We start from the raw sequence: 16,943 nt of genomic DNA on the forward strand, positions 1-16,943 counted from the left end.
GGGGAGTCTCGGGGCGTGCGGGCGCCCGCTCGCGCCCTGCCGCGGCTGGGGGCGTTTCGTGATCGGCTCCGTATCCTTTCCGGGTTACCGAGGCCGGTTTCCTTCTGTGTAACGCTGGGGAGAGCCGCTTCGTTTCCCCCTGCAAGCTCTCGCCTTGGGTAACAAGTCACGTCCTCTGGCTCTGACCCTGCTCCAGGTGAGGTTTCCCTTCAGGAAGCAAAACGTGTGTTAGCGCCGCCTCGCGAGGTGGCAGCGCTGCGGAGCGTGCGGCTCGCCGGGCGGCGCCTGCAGGGCGGGCCGTGGCCCGGGCCCGGGCCCGGGCCCGGCGGCGGCGCTGCCGCGGTGCCGGCAGGGCGGTGYGGGCCTCGGAGCTCCGGGACGGCGGCAGCTGTGCTTTAGGTCCCTGCCAGCAGCACGTCGGATCACTCGTTTCTGTAACTGTAGGCTGTTCAAACTGGGTTTCACCTGATGGCATTGCAAAGCCGGGTATATGGTGACCTGTTCATAAGCAGAGGGGAAGAGGGTAAGGCAGTATTTCCACTGAATTGAATAGATTTCAAAGTGGATCTGTTTTCACTTCAGTAAATACATGATCAAAGCCCACAAGCATGAATACCATCTGCTTATTTCATAAGTGATCTCATGAGTCCATGTTATTGATGTTTATTAATACATTTAAAGAACAAGCAGTGCCCAATGAGGTTTATAAGATGCTAGATACCCGGTAGACCTATAGCACAGAAAGTGTCTGACCCAAAGAGCTTGCAGTTTACAAGCTATAGATTACAGGTGACTAAAATGGAGAGACACTGGTAGAAGACTGAATTACAAGTCAGCATGAAAAATATGGTCACAACAAACCAGATTTTTAGCCATTGCTTTTTTTACTTCAGAAAGAATTTGAAGATGGGATTTGCAGGAAGATGAGTTTGCCTTGCAAATACTTAAAAGCAGCTTGTATGATGTATAAAGGATAAAGAAAGCAGGAGGGTCCTTGCTAAAACTTTAAGAGGAGATCAACAAATACTATACCCTTTGCAGAAAATAATGGGGCTTGTGATCTGTCAGTGATGTCCTCTAAGGAGGGGCAGGTAGGCAAGGCACCTTTAGAGTAAATGAACAGAAGGGTTTTTTTTTTAAGTTCAGTTAATTTGTTTCAAAATTTAACAATGCCCTACTGCTATCGGGAAGTTGGGTTTTTTTTGATGAAAAATAAAAAAATCTGCTTATCTTCCAGTGGGAAAATGTTACATGCTTGGGATAAGTATAACATGCTGTTCAGTTCCTGCATGAAAACAAAAGACAAGCACTTATTGATCTAAATATTACTTGTTACACACGTGCTTTTAAAAAAACTGAGTATATCTAATCTTTGTGTTTGATTCGACTGACATGAACTGATCGCATTGGAGCATTTCTTTTTAACAATACTACTGCTTTTGAGCAGGCAGAGTGAACAACAAAGAGTGCAGTAAAGACATAAGAGATCTGTATAGCCAGGGATCGTAATTAAGATCTGAAAAAAAATGGGCATAGTTCTGAAATGACCTTCCATAGCTAATGAGAAAAGTTAAAGCATTGCAACTGCTTCTTTTATCATCTTTCAGGTTTCTGGCTACATATGCCGATATTCATTGAACAGTTCCTAAATTAGGAGAGTTGTGCCTTCTTCCTGTCTGTGAATTTTTGACAGATACAAGTTTTAAATAACATTGGCTTCAGCAAAGTAAGGACAGATTGATGCAGAATTCAGCCTCACTGAATTAATTTGAAAACTGAAGCTTTTATTTTTAAGGCCACGTTAAAAAAAGAAGATGAAATCTATACAGCACTAGTAAGAAGCCAAATTTTATTACCTGGCCTCAACTACAGAATAAGATTATAGAAGTTATCTGTGGAAGAGCAAGGGACAATATGCATTCCTTACTAGCCATTGTTACAGATAGGTCTGCATCCAGCTCCAGTCCWGTGTTGTTTTAAAATATCATTCTCTTTTGCATGAGTGTTTTGTGATTTTGCTCTCCCCAAAGCAAACCTTTATGAAAGAAGAGGAAATCACACTAGGTGGTTAGTGCGTAAACTGAGAGAATGAAGCACTTATTTTTGCTAGCTGTAGGGTATTGTTAAGTATGACCTGTTTTTAAATAAAATTAGCTGAGTTTAAATAAAATGTCTTCTGTTCATTTACTCTAAAGCTATATCCCTAGACTCATTAAGAAGAGCTTAATGAGGTAGAAATCCATTTAAAATGGCTTTTTTTCCATATATATTTGTGATTATAAATATATTTTTAAGAAAAATTGATTATTCTAGTGTCTATGAGCAGACTGTATAAGCAGAATATAAAATATGGGCTCATTCTTTTGGGGCACTGCCATTATTTATGCCAGGATTTGATGCAGTACATTCAGTCATAAGCAAGTTTCAATAGATAGGCCTGTGAACCAGTACACAGAGAATTTAGTATGACATTGTTGTTCATTTATGCATTCTTAATGTAATTATGTCATACTTTCTGTGGAAAACCAAATTAATTTTGTTGTAATAATTTAGCCACTAGTTTTAAGAGTTTATAACAATTTGTTCCTTCCATATGTTGCAGAGAATATTAGCCTGTGAAAGCGTCTTCGTCCTTGAATTTATTTAGGTATTTGGGTGGTAACTAGTTCTGCATCTTGCGTTTCTTGAACCTTGCTGGGACACAGTTAGGAGAAGGATCCCTTTTGTAAGCTAAGAATGGTGGTAAATTTGTTGTTTAAATCTTAGCCTAGGGTTTTGATTTGGTTTTTAGGTCTTTATATAGAAAAGAACCTCCTGACAGCTGAATAATATATCCATGTGTAAAATATATTGGTTTTTTTTTCCAGTTATTATATCAAAGGTCTTTTGATGCTTATTTGGATGTAGTAGCAGTCACAGAATATTTCTTGTATCCCTCTGCTTGTTGTCCCTGTGGCAGAGACAGGGTATTTTGTGACTGGCGTCTGGAATATAGTTCTGGTTATTTTCAAATCAGTTCTCTTTAGGAGGGGCAGATGGCAGTATGAACCATTTCTTACAAATTTCGATGGATGTCTTCTTCCTGATCCTTTGTGTGAATGGTCATGCATATTTCATGGACATTTAATGGAATGTCTCCTTAAGGAAAGAGGGGGGTGGCTGCTGGGAGCTCTGCCTCTGCTGGTACTCAGGTTTCTCCTGCTTATCAAAGAATGAAATGCCAGGGGTCCGTCAGTATCAAAATAATCTCAAATGGTCTTGAATCCTTCCCTAGGGTTTTTTTTTTTCTATTAGTGCTGAAGTTTGGTGTTACATGCCATTTGGCAGGGACAGGAGTTGACTGGAAATCTGAAGAGGCAAGATTCATCTTAGAAGTTATTCCTTTGTCTCTGGTGTCTGAAACCCTGATCAAAGGTTTTTCAAGCAGTGATCCCATCAACAGAGTGCCCCTAGGTAGCGTCATCTGTGTTGAAAAGGAACAATATACTAAGCTGCAGCCTAGCACTTAGATAGCAAAGATACAAAACAGTAGCAGGTAAGATTATATCTTAGTAGAATTACCTCTTGTGGGACAGATGAAACTGAAAGGGAAAGATTAGATTTAAATGTTTTATTTTCTCCATTGTCCAGTGTGGAACTCTGTCTTCCCACACTTTTAATACAGAGAAAATAAGGGAGGATGACAGGTAGCAGGACATGCATAGGGAAAGAGAGAGTACTTAGTTAACTCACTTGGAAACATTTAATGAAGAATCACAGGTGGACACCAGGACTGCTATGAATGGTGAGATAGAAATGAGGGACTCTGCTGTGCCAGTCAGTAGAGGTTGCTGTTATGAGACTTTTTCATCATCACACATGACCTGGAAAATGGAATGTGCAGCAATAAAATTGCAAGTCACCATCACAAGAGTTTAAAAAAAACCCCCTACTTTGTAGACTGGGATTATTGTTTAATTAAAGTACGTGTTTATTTTACCTTGGTGAAACAACAAATCAATCTCCCTGAAAAAGAAAAGATATTATGTATCTTTAGTCTGAGATGGTAAAGCTGCCATCAGACAACTCAGAATGACAAGGTTTTTTGTTTTTAAAGTGATGTTTACAATTTTATATCCTGAGCTGAGTCAAGCCCTTTGCTTTCTGTTGAATGATAGTCTTTTTCATTCTCTTTTTGCTCCCAGTTTACTTATTTTGCTTCTGTTTTTGATCTACTTGCCCCACTCAACTATCTGTGATGAGGTGTCTGGCTCCTTACATTTGATGATTGATTGCAGCCTGTTTGTCAGTTTAGTTCAAGACTGATTAAGCTTTTTTTTTCTTTCTACAGCCTCAGAATCACTAGATTAATACTGAATTAATGCTGATTAGCTGAAAGAGGAAAAAAAAATTGCTGAATAGAAATGTGTGTGTGGTGTTGTTATTAGAATAATTTTATTGTCTAAATAATAGGCACATTCTAATGACTGTATTTAGTACTGATTTCTCTCTTATTCAAAGTACTGTCCAAACATTAAGGTCAGGAATATGTCTGCCTCCCAACCATTCTCCTTCTTCCTCCACAGGTATTTAAAAAAGGAGAGTGGGGTGAGGGCACGAAGAATTTCCCTACCACAAGTCATTCAGCAGAAGCCAGATGGAATAGCAATTCTTTCACTTGAAGACTCCAAGTATTGCACAGTGCCAGTGTAAAGCTACCAAAGAAGCATGCCCTGCAAACTGGGGTAAAATGGCTGGGAGGAAGAGATGGTACATGATTTTATCTTTCTTGTTTGCTCCGTATCTCTAAGGAAGGTCATGACTTCTTTAGGCCTGCTTTTGTAGTCCCAGGGTTGGTACACCTCTTCAGCTCTCGCAGCAGTGCCAATTTACTGTCCCCACATATGTCAGAATTCTGTTTCCAGTGAAGGCTGGTATTCCTGTTGTGTAAGAGCAATCCTATGATTTGAGCAGTTCATTTTTATGCACGTTTTTAATACACAGCAAAAACTAAATACATTACTCCATTAAAAATAGATTAGTGTTTTGTTTAGTCTTTCATACAATTACAAAATAGATACTGATATGGGTTAAATTAGAGTAATCAAAGTTTAATTAAATTTCTGAGCAAAATAACATATTCAGTGTGAAGGCTGTGTCAGGTACAATTACAGCTTTTCTAAGTGAGAAGCAGAAATTTGCCTCTATTGGAAAAAAGGTAGCTAGATAAAGACACCCGATCTGCTTGCTTACCACAATTGCTGAAAGGAAATAACAACACCATTAATCACAGTTTCTTTCTCTACAGGTGTCAAGCACGTTCATTTGACTGTAACATTAAACTACTGTGCTTTTCCCTGCTTGGGCGTCTACTGTACCAAACATTCGTGTAATTGACATTAATGTTAAAAGGACTTCTGTTGCTTTCACTGGAGCAGGATACAGACCAGTGGGAGTAGCCTACTTTAAGTATGTACCATAGGTCTAATCATAACACTTGCTCTAGTCAGAAGCAGTACAATATTTTTTTTTCACACACCTGAGCTGATTGAGTAAGTTACAGACCTGAACCTGTCCTGTGCAGAGCCAGCCCTTGAGTTTCAACAAAACACTCAATTCTGGTATTCTGGAATATATATTATACATTGCACAGAACCACCCAAGTGACTGCTGATGGAGTCACTCAAAGGTCAGCAGAGTTTTCTGCTCTGGTTTAGAAATGGTACTGCCAGATCCAGGCTGATCCCTGCAGGCACATTCAAGTGTTGCACTTGGTTTCCCATTTTACAGAGCCTGGGATCTGGGTTTTACAGGGCATGGAAACAACTTGGATGTAGGACAGCACCAAACCAGTGAGTTCTTCCATAACTTGGAGCAGTGAAGAGTGTGGTGGAAAGACTCCTCAGTAGTGCTGAAAGAATAAGCATCCACCTAGACACAAAAGGCTCACTTTACCAAAAACAAGGCCCTGAGCAAATGGGGAGGAATAAGAGTGCTGGAGTTTGCAGCTGCATGGGCCAGTTTGTTATCACTGACCAAGCTCGGTGTACCCACTCAGGCCAGTTTTGATCAGTAAAGCTCAGCTTCAGCTTCCTGTGCCCCCATGTGGAGCTGCTGATCACGCATCTGCACAAAACTTGGCGCTGGTCCAGTCGTAGCAGCATGGTAGGTAGTGGTTCTGCTTTGCTTCAAGCCACTGAGCTAAACTCATGCTTGGCTGACCTAGACGAATGCTGCAAACTGGATCCCTCGCAGCCAGGGAGGCCTTTAGAGAAGCCCTTTGGCAGGCGCTGTAGGAGTACAGATCCCGCTTCTTTATGTAAGCTGGTTCAAGGCTGTTTCAGTGCAGACCCAAAATGATTCCACCAAGTGTCTAAGCTGTGCTCCACAGCTCCTGTATCCTTGGAGCTTGTTATGCTGGATAATCAAAGGTACTGTCCTCTATCCCTGCCATGTAAAGGAATTAAAATCTGTTCTCTCCCTGGGTGTTGCTACATCCCATCTCTCTTCACCTCGTAAACATCTTTGCAATAGTGATTGGTACTAGACAGGTGTGCTTTTATAAGTTAACCCCATTTCTTTCATTTTTGATGAGAAATTTCGGTGATAATGTGAGGACATTGCTTTAGACAAAAATGCATGACTATCTTGTAGGAGCTGAATTCTCCATATTTTCAATAGATGCCATCTGTAAAATTTTCAGAGTATTGGCATAAAGCCTCACATTATTATTAAAAAAAGTACATGAATTGAGATGTGGCTCTTTCTACTAGTTTGACAAACACTGTGAAGGGTCATTTATTATTCTTATGTATCTGAAGGACTCTTTGCCTCCAGTCACTGTTGAGTGTGCGGGCATAATCAGGCTGCATGTCACTTTTTTGCTTTTATATGGATGACTTCCAAAATAAAACTGTTACCACAGCTTAAAGCCAAAAGCTTTCACCTTGAGCCACAGTTCCTATCATTTTTTTTTCCCTTAGGCGTACTCATATTTAGCTAGTCAAGAGAGGAGGCACACAAATGATAGGTCATTAGGAAATTCTCTGAATAGCAAACCTCTGAAGTCATCCCAAGTGCCGTGCATCGTGATAAAACTGGGTAAAATCTGAAGAGGCACTAATTATATGCTTGGTCTGTCATTTATCAGCTGCTGGAGATGTTTTTCCCAGAATACAGCAACCTCTTTGCTGCATAGTTCAACAAGCTTGCCAAATTTCAGTGAGCCAAGCAGGGTTGACAACCTTTGGAATTTAATTCCCTCATGACATTTTGATGTAAAATCATGGCATTACAATATAAACAAGTATCTCATTTTGCCATAACACAACATCATATAAAGGTACGATAATGTTGGTCCACAGTCTTGTCTTATACATACAATTATATTTTGGGAACTCATCGAAAAGGAATAAATCAGTTGCTGTAGCAACTGTAGGAGTTTTATTTACAGTCAGCCTTTAGTTTTTGATAGTTTGTCTCAGCTAATACAGTACTATATATAATCCTTTCATGGTTTTAACCAACAAAAGTAGCAGGTGATCTTGTTTCCCCTTAGGACTTGTGAAAAAAAGCAGATATTTAACGCAGTGAGCTAAATAATAGAAAACTGTAAATTCTGATGAATATTCATTGAGTCAAATAAGATAATAGACCACATGTCAACAAATAATGTGGCTTCCTGCTAAGACTTCCAGTGTGGCTTAACACATTTCAGAGAGCCTTCTGTGTCAAGAATTGTTTTTTAATATTTAATTTTCACACTTTCTTAAAGCATAGATTTTTCAGTGCATGTTTCTGAGCTCATTTGGGTTGAGATGATTTCTTTACCATTTGATACCTCAGAAGCACTGCAATGATGAAAAGGACAATTTTCACATAATCTTTGATATTTAAAGCTGCCAAAAGGTCACACTTTCTTTCTTTTACAATAGATGCTAAGTAGCTGCTACACGGTGGAAGGAAAACACTTTATCTTCAATATTTTATGTTCTTACAAATGGAAAAAGGGTATATGGTTCACATTTGGTATCACATTTTCTTAAAAAGGCTTTTTATTTCATAGATAATTTTTTAGAACTGCTGGAGGCTTACATATTTATGAATAACTGGGTAAAACAATTATTCTGCAACTTGGGATGTTTTAATATCAATTAAAGATATTTAATCTTTCCCTGCTTACCTTGTTGCCATATGGCAAAATATAATTGTCTCCATTGTGACAATCTGAGTGGGATTCATGTCCAGACTAGTACAACTACATTTTGGTGTCCACAAGTTAAGTCCAACACATATGAGAGGTGTCTAAGTTCCCATTATAGAAAACAGAGAATATAACTAATACATGCTGATGTCTAGAGAATGACTCAGCTCACCTTCAAGTCGACGTCTAGGCTACATCTGTACCAGAAAGCTAAACAATGGCTGGAAACATTCTTGGACACCATAACTCACTCGTCTTTGCTTTTAACAGTGGCTGGCATACTTCTGGCTGGGACTAACTCACACTCTACCAAAAATTTTTGGTCCTGGTTTAGGAGTTAACGTGGGCCTGAGTTCATTCTCAACAGACAGGTTGCATGATGCCACCCTGCTTTGGACAATGGGAGAGTTTTAATAATATAAACATGGGCTCTCCTGTGCCAGTTGGTGCCAGTGCCAGAAAAGAATCCCAGGCACATTTAATTTAATGCTGTAGATGTAGCTCTCTAATCACTGAGCAGCTGAAGAGTTCTCTAAACTCCATCAACTAGGTGAGTAGATCTCCATGCTTAGTTCAAATGTAAACACCTATGTTTACATGTCTTAAATTGAATCTAACCCTCTGTGACTGTAGTAGTTTGGTGAGACTAGGCAACATAGGCTAACTTTAGGAGCCCAGAGGTGGAACCATTCTTCTAAGTGGGGATGTGAAAGGGCACAGAACTAACTGGTAAAATTTGCTGAGCCAGGAACTGTCCATATCAGATTTTAAGTAGTTGTATCACCCTGGATCACTAGGCAATACATTCCCACACAATTTGCCTTTTCTATGTGGTGTTGCTGGTGCCAAGGAGGCAATTTTGAGGCACTGATGTTTGTAATTTTGGGAGGAAGCAGTGACTGAATGTCAAAAAAAAAGACTGTGAGAGATATTTGATGTTATTTTTTACAATGAAATCAAGATATCCATATAATCCACATTATATATATTACAACCAAGTCTTCTCGTTTTCTGGAAAGGCCTTACACCACTGTTGTCGTAACAAAATGTTGTGCATTTTGGCAGTAGTAGCAAAGTTTGGGTAACATACAGCAGACCGTCAAAAAATGCATTGCTCCCTTCAGCTGCCTGAGGAGTGTAATACAATTGCTTACCAGTATGTAGCGACATTATATGAGCTGAAAAATAGAAAAGTTAAAAAAAAAGGGAGGGGGGACCATAGGTAGAATTTAGGCAGACAGAATTTATTACTCTAACCAAATCTCCAGGATAAATACTCTTGCTTATGCAAAATGTACTGTAGGATCATTAGTTATCACAAGTGGTCAAGACCTTCAATTTCTCTCTCAGGTGCAACATGAAACTACATGATGCAAAGCATTATGGAAACTAGACAACACTCAGCTATCAAAATTTCCTTTCATCATTTTACAAGTAAAAGGGGCTGCACCTGGAGTGCTGTTGCAAGTTGTTGCTTTGCTTCATCTCCCCTCTGCCTTTTCTCTCAGTCTCTCACCGTGTGGGACGACGGTGATCTTCTCTTCCACTAGGGGGAGCACAATGAAAAGTCTTAAAGGCCTTAAAAGTCTGAAGAAATCCAGAGAGTTTTGTATGGGATAAAGAAGTTATTAAACAGGCCAGAAGTTCAAGTACAGTATGGGACTGCATAGGGATGGGTGGAGCATCCTGATGATGAAAATGTCTCAAGGCAGTTTACTGCAAGGTGAGCTTGGTGGCGTAGCAGCTATTGCAAAACCATCTATTCCCTGCTGTTATCGGCAATCATTTCATTTAGTTCTGTTTATTAGAGTATCACTTGAAACTAGTTAGATTGCTTTCCTCACCACCATTAAGAGGATGTTCCAGATATCATTGGTCTGAGTGGTTAAAAAATGTGATCTAATATCCAGACTACGTGTTTTAATACCCATTTCTCTATCTCCCTCCTTCATTCTCTCTCTCCAGAGTCTACGCTGAACCCTCTTATATAAATATATTTACATAAATATATATGTGTATGTGTATTATTAGCATCTACATACGCCTTCAGACTGTTTGCTGGACTAAAAAAAAGTTCTTTTTTAACCTTTATGTGCTAGGTTTTTAATTCCCCTGATTGTCATAGTAGTCTTTCTTTTCACTAGTCTAATATTAGTCTAAATTCATCTATCTTGATTGTGGAAGATCTGAAGTATGTATGTAGTATTTCAGATGGGGTCTCACCATGTACAGTTCAACTGAATTAACGGCATCCAGTCTCTAGGGGAAATACTATTTCTGCAACATCATTAGAAAAGAAAGGAGGAAAGATGCTCCATTCTAAAAGGTCAGATTGCATAACGTAATTCAAAAGATAGTATCAGAGGATATTGCTTGCTACATCTGGAAGGCAACCCAGAGGTCTAAGTACTGTAATGGACAGAATGTTAAGTGTGTAAAAGGGACACTGATATCTTCTGTAATAATAGATGGCCATTTTAGTAGTCTGTATGTTCTAGCATTGAATCTGTATGTAGATATTAGAGGAAGAYATTAAAAAGTAAAATGCTTGATTTAATATCTAGTTCAATTTCTGATGATTAACAGTAGGAAACTATCATGTAGAGTGAATGTAAATGTATCTAATATGCCTAAATGAAGGAAATACAATTATATAACTGACACTGCTATCTTTTAAATACTTTAAAAAGTATCTTTTAAATACTAGTTATCTGTGACTATAATTTATTTAAATTTAGTAAGTGATAGAGCAAGACAGAGACTAGCTAGAAAGACTGAAGCCAGTGAAAATCTCCTTTCTCTAATGGCTTTCGTAAGTCCTAAGTGTGAGCTAATAGGCCAAGTTCTGAATTCAACAACCATTTAGTGTCAGAACAATTTGTATTTTCTGTCAATAGTCCCTCTATTTCCTGTAACACTGTTATATTTCCTCATTTCAAAGTTTGATTAAATTGCTATTTTAAAAGGTAAAGTGCAACTCTTTAGTAGTAGTAATTAGAAGAACGTGAATTGCATTTAGTTCTGTGATAGAATGATTTTTTTAGACCTTAGTTTCAAGATCCATAGTCCAAGAGCTTTCATGAAGGATTCACTAGAAAAATAGCTATGACTGAATCGATTACAATGAGAAACCTAACTTTTCTTTGTTGTAGGAAGGCATGAAGTCCATGTCGTTCTTTTTATATACAGGGAACTGGGATGGAAAAGAAAGCAAGGATATATTTTGTGAACCAACAGGAACTTGCTCAGCTTCTTATATAAGTTAAAGGAACTCCAAAGGTGCTCTAGTTTATGCTCTACTTTCCTTGGTCTAAGGTTCCTATAAAGGAGAAAATAGGCAAATTATAAACATGCCTGTGTACTTGCTATGCTAGGAACGTCGGTTGGCTCTATACTGCCTAAAGAAACCTGATGTTTTACATTAAAGGATGTTAGCATAATTAAAAATCAGAAACAGTGTGTCTTTATATTTTGTACATAAGTATAATAGCACCTTAGCATAGGCAATTGGCAACTGGGAATTTGAGATTATATTCCCGGATCTGCCTCTGGCTCAATGCAAAACCTTGCAAAAGAGTTACTTTCCTTCACAGCTGTGGATTAATTAGAGCAAGATAGCATTCTGAGAACCAGCTGCTCTGTCTCCACAATCATGGAGTGCCTCATATTTTACACAATAGTGCTTCAAACAGAGTGCATGCACACAAAAAGTACTCTTGGATCACATTTGTTTTCAACTGAGATTGTTACTGAAATGATGCACACTGAAACAATCTGGAACAGGTTGTTGCTGGCATAATTACACAAGTGGTCCATATACCCTCAGAGTATATCAGTGCCCTTTTGAAATACCTCATACTGCTAATGTATTAGGAATTACAAGGTAAGTATTTAATGGTCACAGAGCAAAACTGATCTGGTTTGGAACATGAATCATATTTTTTTAAATAAATTCTAAATATAAAAAAACACTAAAAGTTAGTGTAATGTCTCAGTCAGCCTCATTGTTCAAATAAGACTAATTTGCTGTGCAAAAATCATTTAGGCTCAAGATTCTAATGTTAATAAAAATGCTTCCTGTAAAACACAAGTTCATTATTGAGAAAAACAAATGAACAGCAGAATTGCAATGATTTTAGAAGATGAAATTGTGACTGAATGCCATTATGACTCAGAACAGTCAAATGGTTTACTGAAGCTTTTAGGGCAGCGACCATCTTTTTGTTTTATATTTACTAGGACTCTTATCATTGCAATTGATCTCCATTACTGCAATAAAAGAAATATATAAGAAAATTCCAATTTTCCTTCAATGTTTATAAAATATCTGGCAAAGAATAGGAAAACTTTTTTTAAAAATCAAAACCTTCATTCTTCTCTTTTAACTACAGAAATAATGTTAATTAGAGTTAGTTCCATTCATGCAAGGAATATTTATATACCAAATATCCAAGAAAAATTATGTGGTGCTGTTACTGAAGGGCATATTCAACAAAATAAATCTCTTCATTTTCTGCACCACTTGCTGAAGGCTGAAAATATTGCTGTAATATCAGCTGCATCTTCACTGTAATATGACTGTTACTGTAGTAAGCAATATTAACTTGAAGGACTTGATGACTGACTTCAGAAGAATCTACCTATAATTTAAATAAGGTTTTCCATCTCTTCTTGACTGTGAAGGACTGTATTGATTAAAATGTCCACATAAAAGCAATATACAAACTAAATTGGCCTCAATTCTGCGAAACCTTCTTCCTCATTTAGCAAAACTTGGCTAAAAGAGAGAACTTAATTTCTTCTCAGTTTAAGGTTTGGCAATGCATTCTAGTCATTCCATAGGAGGAAGCTACTTTTGTGGTCTTATATTTACTGAAAATATTAATATGAGTTATGACAAAAAACAAATACATTCTTACTGTTTCTTCTGTGTTTTCATTGTGCCTGTTAATATGTTGCAGTTTCAAGTTTTGAAGTATATAATGAACAAAATTCTTCTTCTTCTTAAATAAGGTAGTATTCCATATGAAACCACAGGTAAACCTCACTGTTTTGATGGATATTTGAAATCAGAATCTGTTAAAATCCCTTGGGMTAAATTTACTTTGGAATGAGTGGTTATAATTGCCTTCAGCCATCAGCCGCATCAGTGATGTAGGCCTTGATTTCTAGGCCTGGGGGAAAAAAAAGGTGAGAAACTCTAATGAGTGAAACAGAGCCAATACTATAAGACATAAGGACTGTCTTCAAACACATCTGCAGTTCTTTCCTCTTATGCCTAAAATTCCCTACTTAAATGATTTTGAGGTATGCCTTACTGTTAAGACTGGAGTCTGTTTCCCTGAGGTGTGACACAGAGTCCACATGCATGAGCTCTGCCAGACCTACGCTAGTTCTGTGCAAGACTGCATTAGGTGTCTCAGTATTAAGTAGAGCAATCTTAAAGTTGTTTTAACTTATATGAGGAGCAAAAGATAAAAGCAAAAAACTCACATCAGTAGGTGTTTTGGCTTGGGTTTTTTTACAGCCTGATCTGGTTTGTCTCTTGTTCTCAGCCTCACAGGGGAACGCGAGAGAGCTTGACACAGAGGCTTCAGAGCAGCTCTAGCTTGGTCTCAGAGCTGCAGAAGGAAGGACGTGGCAGCTGCTCTCAGGAGTGAATGGGCTGAGCTGAGAGACGACAGCAATAAGCCTGAGGCTTAGAAATGAGGACAGAGAAGCAAGGGTTTCTTGGACAGTTCTTGGATAAGAGCACAAAAAGCACAGGGGTTTAACAGTTTGTTTTTAGATTAGGCTTAGCTATAAAAAAGCTTGGGAACAACTGTTCTGGGTTAAGATAGCATGGGAAAATGGGAAAGTAGTGACCCCAGGTGTCCTCCTTGCTCTCCGGCAGTCTAAGGCTCAGGTGAAAGCAGAGTCTGTAATCTTTAATATAGGATCATAGTGATTGCTTTTCCTGGGTTCTTCAGAAATTTAGTGACTTCCATAATTCCTTTTTAGGCCATAGTATCTTACTGTAATATATTGCAATATTTTTCATTATCTGACACTTTAATGTATTCATCTGTATTTTCTTAATCATACACCATCATTCTTAGTTTCTATCACTGGAACTGTGCTAATTGGCCTAAAACTTAGTTGTCTTAGACTTACTTTCTTTATGAACCAGATAATTATCCCTATGTGGACAAAAAAGCAAAAAAGCAAAATTTTAACCTTCTTTAACCTAGATGTGCCACAGCTGGGCTGACTAGCTAGGTAAAGAAACTGAATCAGTCCCTGTGGCCAAAGATTACAGATCCATGAAGCTAAAATGAGCCCTTCATTTTGAAGGACATTTTACAGTGTATATTTATAACTGCTGTGGTAGTCTTTCTTTAATATGATTTCTAGCTTGAATTATGGACAAAATGGATGGCCAATATGAGTAAGAGCTTGCAGTGTTGGTCTATGTCCTTAACTAATTATACTATTAATGAGGCACTATTTAGACATCCAGAAATGACAATGGAAACACAGGGTTCTGTCAGCCTTGAAAACTTTTTACAATCTTGATAATATACTCTTTTTTTAGCTGCTTATTTCCTATAGCACACAAATCAACCTGATTATCTACTAAATCATTTTTCAAATGCTAATTCATTTTTAGAATTTGCAGTGATTTGGCAGCAGATCTCTTCTAGATATACTAAGATGCCATTAATTGATTTTGGGCAGAGGAAGAATACATTTAAACAGAAGAAAATCTAATTTCAGGCAAAAATCAATTATATTTCTATCATGTTAGTGTCAATTTGACTAAAAATTTAAAGTCTTTGAAATGTTCTCTTACACTTAAAGAAAACGCTAGCAATTTGCATAAAAATTAAATATTGTGTTTTCCATTTTGTTGAATTATTGAAAAGTTTGGAAGGGAATTTATTTGTAGTTTCCATAAAGACTCAATTCTGGTAGTAAAATCCCACTTAATTTTTTGTTTCATTTTCCTGGATTCTTAATTTATCACTGTATGTGAACTGTAATTACATCTTGGGCAAACAATTTAAACCATTACTTTCAAGTATTAACATTTAAATAATAAAGCTAAAAGCAATTAAAGTAAGTGAATAATCCATAGAGGCATGTTTACAACTATTAGAGATGTCGGAATACTGTTCTCTCAAACTGTAATCAACATATTCCTGTACTAATAGTTAAGGTATTTTGAAAGTATTTGCTTTATTGCTGAGCAGATGTAATGGCTTTCTAATGGCCAAATTCTACTTCTACTCAGTGAACAGTACCCTTCTTTTACAAATAAATCTTACTGATTTCAATGGGACTTCTCAGGAAAAAAGGTTCTGATTTATGTGACTATGAGGGATGAAATCTGGCTCTGTATTACCTGTTTGTTATAACTTGGGGTTTTTTTTTAAAGAACTATGTGACTTTTACCTTTGTTTTCATATCATATTTAGCATTACTTTAATGATATATACCTGATTGCAAAAATACATTTGACACTTCTGAGATAGTAACAGATCTTTTGATGGGAGCTTCAATCAGCCAGAGCTTTGAGACTGATCTACTCAAACATTTTGCTTATATAGAGCTTCCCAGGGAAATTCAAAATGCTTTTAAACTAAAACAAACACAAAATATGAAGGTAGCACTTAAAGAAAGGTCAAATGACAAGAAATAGAAATAAAAAGGTTTATACACAATTCCTCTCTGGCCCATTTGGTTTCTGCCACTGTACTTGATTGAAGTTCAATTTATAAATTTCTTATGAGCAGCAAAACAATTTCTGCAGAATGATCCCTTTGGCTCCTAGGAAGTTCCTTCCATCATTTCTGAGGCCTGGGTCTTTGTGCCCGCCTCTGTATTATGAAAGTGTTGCCTAATGAACATATTCAATTGCTCATTGGGCAGGAATAATCTGTTTCCTGTGTTCCTGGAGTGACACCTGACCCAGTCATTTAAAAGACTATAACATAGTTGTGAATAAAGGCAAAAAGAAAAAAAATTCGAAAGAATTACTCTGACAAATCCTTGTTCATAAGAATCATTTCTATTATTCTGTTTGCTTCTCCTAATTACAATCCTAATCTATAGCAACAGTGCAAAGTTTCAGAAGGAAAGACTAACAAGTAGAGTCCATAACATGAGAACATCACTAATGCTGCCACGTTTAGATTGCCCTTTACTGTGTCCACTTAAGTGTAAGGTTTACCAGCAGTTGTTTCATTCTTCTGTCCAGGCCATGAACACACCAGAGCTTAATACTTGACACAAATAATTATGCCCATAGAGATTCTGGATGAAACCAGACTTTCCCTATTGCTGCAGGGGATTAAACTTACGTTGTAAAACAAGGTTTTCAAAAGACGACCTTCAGTCATCATGGAAAAAGGGTATCAGTTGCTGCAGAACAGAGATTGACAATGTAGCTCTGTCTTTGGCTCCTGCATGTCCATTGCTCCAGTGAACCTTGTAGCCATTCTTTGATTATACAAATAAGGAAAGGACTCAGTCTCACAAGAGTAGGCAAACCTAATCTGCACAGTGGTCCTGTCTTTATCCCATCACTTCATATATTTATAAAGGAACTTCAGCCCTTCTGTCACCTCTAGTAAATCTGACCTGTGATTGAATGATCCTCCTACAAATTAGGTGTTTCAATAGTGTGATCATTGTTTAAACAAGGAAGAAAGGAAGCAACAGCAATAGTTGTGATGACATCTGTTTTTTATAATCTGCACAGTATTTGTATTCAATACAG

At 37.7% G+C, this 16,943-nt stretch overlaps 1 long non-coding RNA gene across 2 annotated transcripts; it reads left to right on the plus strand.

Moving 5' to 3' along the window:
- Positions 1-15: 15 nt before the first annotated feature.
- Positions 16-16,149, plus strand: LOC112975857. 2 transcript variants are annotated; one of them, XR_003256803.1, is made up of 4 exons: positions 16-196; positions 4,566-4,749; positions 5,288-5,448; positions 9,533-13,371. It is a non-coding gene; the product is annotated as an uncharacterized LOC112975857 (long non-coding RNA). The 2 variants fall into 2 exon arrangements; XR_003256805.1 differs by adding an exon at positions 13,738-16,149 and having other exon boundaries at positions 113-196; positions 5,288-9,905.
- Positions 16,150-16,943: the final 794 nt, after the last annotated feature.

This window comes from Apteryx rowi, unplaced genomic scaffold, assembly GCF_003343035.1.
Source record: "Apteryx rowi isolate R43461 unplaced genomic scaffold, aptRow1 scaffold_695, whole genome shotgun sequence".
Taxonomy (NCBI): domain Eukaryota; kingdom Metazoa; phylum Chordata; class Aves; order Apterygiformes; family Apterygidae; genus Apteryx; species Apteryx rowi.